The 10,992-nt window shown below is 30.0% G+C and overlaps 1 protein-coding gene across 1 annotated transcript in view; it reads left to right on the top strand.

Moving 5' to 3' along the window:
• Window positions 1-10,992, top strand: part of LOC113386380 (arrestin domain-containing protein 17-like) — a 188,680-nt gene that overhangs the window by 23,793 nt on the left and 153,895 nt on the right. Inside the window, exon 2 of the mRNA XM_026624163.1 lies at window positions 2,047-2,080. The gene's annotated coding sequence lies outside the window, so the exon portion shown is untranslated. The remainder of the gene's footprint in view (window positions 1-2,046; window positions 2,081-10,992) is intronic.

Genomic DNA, 10,992 nt, shown 5'->3' on the forward strand with positions numbered 1-10,992 from the left:
TGTTCTTAGTTCTCACATTTATATCTCATTTTACTCTAGTAGAATTTCTCACATCAATTGAATGCTTTATATTTTCTCAGTCTTGGGAACATAAAACATTTGCTAAAAGTAAAAGCACGCAATTACAAAATATATCAGTTTCTGATGCTGAATTGATATCGGAAAATGATACCATATGTAATTAAATACAAGTGTAATTGAAATCAATCAAGATGAAATGGCGCTAAAAGTAATGGCTTCATAGCCTCATTTTTAAAAGCAACGTATTATATGTCGGTTGTGAAAAGTTACACATGTTATTTGTTATATATATATATATATATATATATATATATATATATATATATAAACATTTTACTTGTGTTGACTATGTGAAGAAATGATTAGATTTTAGGTGAGGCAGACCCAGTGATTGCAAAATTTTCAAGTCAATTTTTTTGTTAATTTAGAATTTGCCAATCTCTTTTTAACATCGAAAAAAATTTAGATTTTAATTCAGTTTTTATAATTCTTAGAAATATTAGATAAGGCTTTTTAATGCATAATGAAATATGAAATAAGGCTTTTCATTCTAACTAGGCTTGATTGGGTTTTTCTTTTCTTGCAAAAGTCGTCTTATTTATTAACCTTTATATTTTGTCTATAAAAACAAATACCTAAAAATACAGCATTTAAAAAAATCATTTTACAATTATAGAAACAATTGTTATTTTTTCTCGTAGAGTAAATTATAGAAACTTTGGCACACTTTAGAAAAAATGAATGTGTATGTGTATGTGTGGAGGAATTTATTGTCGACGATTTGGGCCTATGGATGATTTGAAATATTCTAAAAGCAATCGATTCCTATTGATATGGAGATGTGCTGATTAGTTTCTGGAGAAGCCAGGATAGCCATTCTGAAGATACGGGACAAAGGTGCCAAAAACGGTGACTCAGTTTTTAAGAGAACGGAGCGATTTTAATAATTCAAAAAACATTTTACTTGTATTGACAAGATGAAGAACTGATTAAATTTTTGGGAAGCGATTTTAGACTCTCAATGAAAATAAGTTAAAAAAATCTATTTGGCGGTCAAAAATGTTTATTGGACATTTGAACATCAAATTATCAGATATTTTATAGAGACTTTAATAATGTGTACACATTTTGTGTAATTTTTTTTGGATTCCGTACCGAGGTTTTCAATTACGGTACGGGAAGTTCCAGCAATTTGCCTTAAAGCACGATGCCATGTGCCCCACTACTTTTTCAAATAAAATCAACCCCATGGCAAAATCTTGATGAATCAGATTCATCCAGGAGCAGTTTCTCCATAATGAACCCAGTCTAGTCCCTTGTGTGCGCCTCGATAAGTAATTAGCTCTTAACCGAAATGCAGCGCTGCCGACACGACACTACGTCGCATACGTACGCAGGTGTAAATAATTCCCAGTCATTAGTGCATCGTGTTATAGGAGGGTAGGATGACGTAGATAGTCGTCGAGAAAGGTAACGGGAACCTCTCATCGTTCACCACTACTCTAGGATAAGTAGAAGCTTTGCCGAGTCTTCTCTATTCCCACATGGATGCAGGAGAAGGACTTATTCAGGTTGTGAAATGATATAAATTGAAAGTTAATGTTAGGAAAATTGGGAAAAACTAGTGGTGCGCATGACATTGTGCCTTAAGGCAAATTGCTGGAACCGTACCAAACATTAGAATTTTGAAAAAATCTTCAAAATTTTTTAGAAAACTTCGAAAAAAAAAAAGATTTTTGAGAATTTTTGAAAAAATTGACTTTTCTGAAAAAATTGTTTTTTTTATGTTTTGAAATATTTTTCATACTTTGATTTTTTCTGAAAATTTTGAACTTTTTTCAAAGCAATCGTGCCCTGTGTCTGTTTCAGAGAAGAAATAACGAAAAGCATAAGCGCCGTGTCTTAAAAATATACTCATCATAAAAATCTTTATGAAATATTTGAAGTAATTCATATTTTATTTAAGCACAAGTTATTATTCCATATTATAATTAAAAATTATCATTTTTTTCTTTTATGTTTCAGATAACAAATTGGTAATCGGTGATTTCAAACAAAGGTCAGTGCATTTTCATTTCTAGGCATGTTTTCTAAGGGTACGTCACACTTCTCGTTGTGGATTCACAAAACATATTTTTTATTGAATTCTATCGACTTTCTAATTCAATTTGGATCTTTGTCATCATTTTTCTATGTCGATCGCGAGAATGTAAGTAATATAATTTTTTGTTAATGAATTTGGGAACAAATTTATGGAAATTTACAAAAAAAATCCACAGCATCCATGTGAGTCTACACCTGATATTTTGAATTAATGTGCGTCAGTCGCCAAATCTATTATTATAAACGAGCATTTCTTTTAATATTTTCAAACATAAATTCTCCATTTTCCATCCTACATTCTGATAGAAAAATTTCATCGTAAGATGATGCCGAAACTATTGGATGCATTCGCAGAAGTGGGATGCACCGGTGATCGCCAAATGCATCGTTGAAGGATGCGTTCGCCGTTCGCCGTTCGCCGTTCGCCGTTCGAGGCGAGTAGAAGCCTCAAAGTGCATTAGTTAGCTATCATATTACCAAAGACTTCGACGTAAACGCTGAAAGCTTCGTGAATTTCCTACGCCATGTCTAAGAGACACATGATCATGCTACTGGGCTATTTGCAAAGTGAGAAATTACTCAGGACGGGGGAAATATGTTGTAATCTGTTCGAACTGACAATTTAGAGTGTGGGGTAAAATGACTAGTCGGTATACTTTGTAGATAATTATTAAGACTTATAAATTGAAGTTATCATAATATAGACTTCTTCTTTTTATTCTTCTTCTTCTTCACTTTAAGTGTAAGCTTTTCCTGGTTTATGAAAATACATAATTTGTTTGAGTTCCTCGCAAATAGTCATAACAAATCACTGTTCATTTCAATGATAAAAACTTAATTTACTGCTGAAAATATAATAGTTAAACAAGCAAATAATCACGCTGATATAGTAATTATTGAAACATCGATAGAGCAATTTAATGTGACAAATAGTACTATCATTGTTGGTGAAGATATTGATTCACTCGTCTTACATACTGATCGAACTCCAACTGAACAAATTATTTATTTTTTTAAACCAAGAAAAGCTTATACTCAAAGTGAAAAAGAAGAAGACGAAGAAGAAAAAGAAGAAAAGAAAAAGAAAAATGAAGTTAAAGAAGTGAAAGAAGTAAAAGAAGAAAAATAAGTAAAGGAAGAAAGGGAGAAAAGGAAGAAAAGGAAAAGAAGAAAAGGAAGAAAAGGAAGAAAAGGAAGAAAAGGAAGAGAACGAAGAAAAGGAAGAAAAGGAAGAAAGGGAAGAAAAGGAAGAAAAGGAAGAAAAGGAAAAAAAGAAGTAGAAGAAGTAGAGAAGAAGAAGAGAAGAAGAAGAAGTCGAAGAAGAAGAAGTCGAAAAAGAAGTAGAAGAAGAAGAAGTCGAAGAAGAAGTAGAAGAAGTAGAAGATCAAGAAAAACGATACGAAAAAGATGTAGAAAAATTTGAAAATTAGACTCCCAGGAATAAATTTAGTTGCTCTTTTATAATTACAGCCTTTATTTTTGCCAACCCAAATTCACAAATATTATTTTCCAAGACTTTCGAAACAAACAAAATCACAATAGGCCCGTGAAAAAGGCCTACTGGAAAAACCACGTAAAAAAATTGAGCTAAGCACTACCTCGTTTAAACGTACTTTTCAAAGTGATATATCATTAAAACGCTAGCTCTGAGCAAAAAAAGTATTGATGCATTTTTGTAGGTCATTTTATGCTTTACAATATTGTCGTACGTAATTTTGCGATAAAACTGACCATTTAGCTAAAAATCACAAAAAAGTCTTTTTTTACCTTTGACCTTGTGCCATTTTTTTTTAGCTTGCATCGGATCGACGAGGTTTTTTGAGATTTCCTCCATAATTGTATTTTAAACAATTTTGCCAAGTTACAGCCCATTATGATTTATTGTAACCTTGAATGCGTAAATTGACCTCGATAAATGCTTTATCTGATGTCTATTGGACGAAAATTTGGTTGAATGTCAGTGCGGATACAATTTTCCGTCAACGATTTTGAGAACACAGCTTCTGATTCCTATTGATGAGAAGACGTGCTGAATAGTTTAATGCTTGAGTGGCTACCTTTTTTGAACCTGTTTGAGAATATATAATACTCACATAATCAATACCTCAATTAAAAATTATTTAACTCGCAGATTAGCTCTTAAATCAACTCTAACAAAAGTTTTCAACTCCCACAAATAGAGTTGGCTATGCACAGATTAGCCAGTGAAAATAACTACGGTCTATTATCAAGGAGACGGTTTCGAATACGTTATCTGATATCCATTGGAAGTCGATCCTGTAGCAAAGTTGAACTTAATTCTCTTACAAGCAAATTACAGGGAATGGCACACATCGTGAGACAAAGGATAAAAGTTTTAAATTTGACATAGTTTTGGATGAAAGATAATATGGTTGGTGTATAGTGAATGTAGGTGCACTGCTTTAAAAAAATTGGTCGTAGTTCTTTGTAAATAATTCCCACTCGAACATTACACGATTCTTTTCTTTTAGTAATTATCGTGTCTCGATTATGTTATCAGTAAACCATTACAAATTCTCTTTTCCACCATCTAACCCACTTATAAGCAAATTATCTTGGCGGCAGCGTGCACCTGCAAAGTGCACCCGGAACTTTCCTGTCCATACAAGGAGGTAGCTAATCCGATTTCTAATCAAGTAGAGTACATTTGATACTTATGTAATGTACATTATATAAGTAGTTTCATATAAGTAAGATGCACTTATCTATATGCCGGTAACAATACCCGAGTGACTATATTTGCAGCGACTTTACATTGTTAGCGAATACTTACGGAAGAGCTGCCGGAATATTCAATATAAAAAATAAACAGAAAACGGAAATAAGTGGTATTGAATTTCCCATGCAATGTCTTAAGGAAACGACATTTTATATAAAATAATATTTTTATGAAAATTCTTTTGTAGGAAAAGTCTGATGCGAGTGCATGGAAGAAAAGTTAATTTAATGCTACTTAATGGCACTGTCAAATTTAAAGTCAAAGGAAGATATTTTATTTTTAATGCGGTATGGACATTTTGGAACATAAATTAAAAACATTATAAAACGAAAATTTTTTTTTTATTTTTTTTATTGGCCTCGCTTACTCAGAGCATATAGCAACTAACAATACTTTGCAATATAGAAATGTAGGCTATTTTTTATGCATATTCTATACTTGCTTATATACAAATAAATCCTTCATTCTTCTTTTTTTTTAAATCTCATCTTCTTCATTGCAAATCTAACCTTTTTTTAAAGTTAAGTTATAGTAATCGTCCAAAAATCGAAAATGAAAATTTTTGCATATCTGTACCTAGAATTAATGGGTATTCAAAACTCGAGAAATTTCAAAATTTTCAAACAAAACAAATATCAGCTTTCAAAAAAAATTGCGTATCTTTACCTAAAATTAATGGATATCCTAAACTCAAACTAAAAAAAAAACAAGTATGATCTTTCAAAATAAATTTGCATATCTTCACCTAGAATGAATGGGTATCCATCTCAAGAAATTTCAAAATTTTCAAAAAAAAAAACAAACAAACAAACATGAACTTTCAAAATAAATTTGCATATCTTTACCTATAGCGCATGGGAATACAAAACTCAAGCAATTTCAACATTTTCAGAAAAAAAACAAACATCAGCTTTCAAAATAATTTTGCATATCTTTACCTAGATTGAATGGGTATCCGAAAGTCAAGAAATTTCAAATTTTCAAAAATATATCAAAAAAAAGTATTTAAAAAAATCTAATTTTTTAAAAAATTTCATGATTTTTAAAAAGGCAGTTTTTCATTTTTTTCAATATTCAAATTTTCAAATTTTCTTAAAAATTGAAAAAATTTAATTCTTCTATTTATAGAACTCGTGCTGTTTTATAAATAAATGATTTATAAACAAAAGTGATTATGGTAATATTATCCAGAAAATTAGTGGAGTGCATGGCATAAGGCAAATTGCTGGAACTTTTCGTATTGTAATCAAGAATCTTGGTAACGTACCCAAAAAAATTTACACAAAATTTGTACACATTATTAAAATCTTTATAAAATAATTTGGTAAACATATGTCCAATAAACAGTTTTGACCGCCAAATGACATTTTTTAACTTACATTTAAGAGGCTATAACCCTTAGACCTGCCTTCCCAAAAATTTAATCAATTTTTTATCTTATGAATACAAGTAAAATGTTTTATAAATTATTAAAATCGGACGCTCCGTTCTCTTAAGAACTGAGTTAGCATTTTTGGCACTTTTATTGGAAATTATTTTTACATTGATCATGGAATTACCATTTATAAAATTTATAATGAGAAATCATTGACAAAGTATAAATAGATTGCAAACACGACCGATTCACCATTACTTTAATTTTAGTTGTTTCCATACACCATAACGCACGTAAATTTACCCCCAGGTTCAATTCTGGTTAATATTTATATGAATATATAATATAGAAAAGATAAACATGATTAATTTGAATTGAAATTAGTATATTTATATATTTTTATATTTTCTACTAAATCACCAATATGTTCTCATAAAAATATATAACAAAAAAATATTAAGTACGTGTAGTATCAGTATCAGTTATTTATATTGAAATTACTCAAAAGAGTAATGAGGCACACACCCTCTGTAGAGTGCGGAAAACACTAAAACGGGTCAGGCACATTTATTCCGAGATTACTTCTCTTCTAGGAATCATATTTGATATGCATTTTTAGACTACATATTACAATTATTTAATAAAAATTTATCATTTTTCTATCTCTGTCCCTTAAAATTTTTCACCTCCACTAAATGCACTACAAGTAACGAAAAGGTGCACCGCGCTTCGGCGCTAGCGAGTGTTGAGTTTTGAGCTGCTGGTTCTTTGATACTTACTAAAAGTAGCCCGTCTAACTTCTCTTGAAGCATAAATTCAATAAAATTGTAAATTTCATTAGTAGCTTCTCGTAACGAGATTACGTACGTAAATGCGAATTATGAACATTTTCAACTAGCTGCCGTCGTCGTTCTTTGGGGCGACGCGACGACGTCGGGGCAAAACTTCGATGTAAGAAGTTTGCCAGCGAGGATTTTGTTTAATTTTGCCAACTAACACTTGTTATACATGTTTCTCAATGAGTCATTCGAAGAATGACATAAATGATGATAGTGAGGAATTGTAACAGAAGATTTACATTATTGTATCAGAATAATTTTAAATTTGGGACGTATTCTAATGGTTGCAGGAAGAAGTCTCAATGAGCGTAAGAGTTTATTTATATTAAATTCCAAACTCTAAGATACGATTTCAAAGGATACAAATGTTTATTTGAAAACATTTATGTGTATTTATTCAATGTGAAAAAATAGCCTTAGCAGTCTTTGCCATAATCAAATTAGCACGACTCCCAAACTGATCATTCAAAAGGTAAAATTTCTTTGTTTTTTATACGTTATTTTGTCTTTTTATTTTTCAAATGCACAATATAACATTATGTTACCAAATCTTTTCCAGTGGTTGTTTGACATTAAAATTTTATTTCATTTGATATCTAGAACTGTATGCTTTATGTGCTTGTTCAACTGATATGATGCAAAGCGCATTGTTTTGACAGTTTTGCTATCTATCGGATAAGAAATCTTAAAGAAAATTTTCCAACTTCATTCTTTCTCGGCTTTATTCCTTGAATATTTTTTGTTTCTTGTCGTTGCTACTTTAGTTGTGTTCCTTTATTTCATAAAACTACCAGAGCAGATGTAATAAAACAGGGGTAACCAAGATCATAACCAGAATATTATTACATTCTTACTTAGTTCTTGTTAGATTCTAAGTTGATTATAACTAAAATCTAAAATATTACAAAGTAATAAAATAACATCAAAATCTTCTAATTCCACGTGGATTACAAATAAATTTACTAATATGGGAAACTTAGGATTTATTTTTTCAATATCATTACTATCTATATCACTATTACATAAATTTTTAATTCTATATCGCAGAGAAGAAACTAGTGGGGTGCAGGGCATCGTGTCTTAAAGCAAATTGTTGGAACTTCCCGTACTGTAATTAAAAATCTTGGTACGGAGCCCAAAAAAATTTACACAAAATGTGTACATATTATTAAAATCGGCTTGACCGATCAATGTGCAAAAATATAATCAGTGTTAGCAAATCTTACTGATCAACAATACTTTTTTCAATTTATAGTTCAAAAAATTATTCCTAAAATTTACTTCCTAATAATATACAACTGTGTCATGACCTACTTCAAAATTGTTTAACTCGTATGAGTTACCCTTATTTTTCCGAAATCCTAAAAAGCAATTTATAGCAAACTAAGGAAAAAAGTTTTGATACGAAATTTTATTATATTCAGATCTGTCTTTCCCACAAAATCCATGCTTGAGCGATTTATGCGTCGTTATGATGTCGAATTTAAATTGATTCTAAAGACGAGGTCTCAACGGGAAAATTGTCAAAATGAATTATGAAGGAAAAAGTTTGGGAAACGACGGTAAATGAAATTTAATTGGCAGATGTAAAATTTCGGTAAAAAATACTTATAACTGTGTTCAAGTGCAAATATAAATTGTGATAAAAAAAAAAAATGATAAAAAAATTAACATTTACCTGAAGACTATATTTAAGAAAAAAGCGTCAATGTCAAAAATATCGAACTCATTGACCTGTTCGATTATATTTTTTATGTGTATTTACTTCTAGTAAAATGTACGGTCGACCGTCTATAAAACCATCATATGGGAAGTGAAATGAATACATTACCAGTGTAATTAGCATATCAAAAGATATGACTCTACCATTCCTATTTTGGCTTCTGGGTATCAGATCCGTTTATATCTTTTTGCAACGTTTTTACTTTGATGTAAGCCTAGGGACGTACATGAGCTTTTCCAGGCAACAGACGAACTGACATACATACATATATAAAAAACAGCTTCCTAATATATAATTTATTACCATTCTATTTATTATCTACTAAGAATTTACATTAATGTATACAATAAAAGTGTGTTTTTTCAACATTGTCTATTTCGATCTCTTAATTAAAATTTGCTAATATATTACTGTCAAGTCGCAAAGCCAAAACACATTACAAAGTTCTAGGCGTTAAAATGTTGCAAATATTCACTTAAAATTCCTTCGCCGGCGTCTTCGAAATGCATCTTAATAAAGTGAAACTTAAATATTCATGCATATAATGGTGCACGTTATAAGTCGTCTAGGATATGCTTCCTAAGAAGATATATTGTCATATTGTTCAAGAGTGAAACTTAATTTTACGTTACTTTGCACACTTAGTCATACGAAACTGACGTTTAAGAAGGGTATCATAGTTGTAATGCATCATCTAAGGTTATTCTAAATATTATCTACTCATTCAGTAATCTAACTTAATTGGATAAGAATAGATCAGGATGTGACAATTGATTTAATAGGTGTCCAGTTTGGTATGTTTTTTATTTGAACACAATACCTGTTAAGAACTAGTGGTGACATGACATTGTACTTTGAGGCAAATTGCTGGAACTTTCTGTACAGTAATTACACATTATCGAATAAAAATAGTTAATAATCATCAATGAAAATATCAAAGAGTAACAACAAATGTAAAATATTTTCAAATCAATTTTATATACTGTGATTTTCATCTTCATGTTTCTTAGATCTAATATAATTGTTCATTTGAGCGACGACCTTTATCTATCAACAATTGTAAAATATTTTCAAATAAGTTTTATAAATACTGTGAATTTTATCGTCATATTCTATAGAACTAATATTAAGTGTTCATATTTGAGCAACGACCTTTATCTATCAACAATTGTAAAATATTTTCAAATAAGTTTTATAAATACTGTGAATTTTATCGTCAATTCTATAGAACTAATATAAGTGTTCATATTTGAGCGACGACCTTTATCTATCAACAAATGTAAAATATTTTCAAATAAGTTTTATAAATACTGTGAATTGCATCGTCATATTTTATAGATCTAATATAAGTGTTCATATTTGCGACGGCCTTTATTTATCAACAAATGTAAATATTTTCAAATAAGTTTTATAAATACTGTGAATTTTATCATCATATTCTATAGATCTATATAAGTGTTCATATTTGAGCGACGACATTTATCTATCAACAAATGTAAAATATTTTCAAATAAGTTTTATAAATACTGTGAATTTCATGCTCGTATTTTATAGATTAATATAAGCGACGACCTTTATCTATGTTTTCTTGCAAGAAACACAATAAAAATATCGTCAACATAAACTGTTTTTTTTGAATCACTCTAATCGGATGCGCTGTTTTCTCAACAACTGCTATAGTTAGCACTTTTTGCTTCGTATCTCCAAAACCACTGGACCTGCCTTCGTAAAACGAATTCAATTAATTACTCAATCAAAACTTTTGAATCATTCAAATTTGTTTCAAATACTGCCATTCTTGGCCCTTTTTGCCTCATATCTTCAAAACGGCGAGACCTGCGTTTGCCAAAAACTATAAGCACGTTTCCCTATCAATACAAATTGAATGAATTATTCAAATCAGTTAATCACACATCATCAATTTTTTTAGAGTATAACAAAATGTTCAAAAAGCCTTCAAATGTAAAAATATACAAATTTTTCATTTTTGATTGTCCAATTTAATTTCAACAGTTTTAGGTAACCACTAATATACAACTGTTACTAGATCAGAAACTTTTTTCAAGGTATTCAAAATTTAGTTGAACAAATGATTGCTCAGATTGTGATTTGCTATATATTGGATGTGCTGTTTTTTCGTAATTAAATGTGGAAAAAAATACGATAATTGTCGATTTAAATAAATGAAATG

This window comes from Ctenocephalides felis, unplaced genomic scaffold (assembly GCF_003426905.1).
Source record: "Ctenocephalides felis isolate EL2017-DRISC unplaced genomic scaffold, ASM342690v1 CF-g0.4_SCAFFOLD_03571, whole genome shotgun sequence".
Classification (NCBI taxonomy): domain Eukaryota; kingdom Metazoa; phylum Arthropoda; class Insecta; order Siphonaptera; family Pulicidae; genus Ctenocephalides; species Ctenocephalides felis.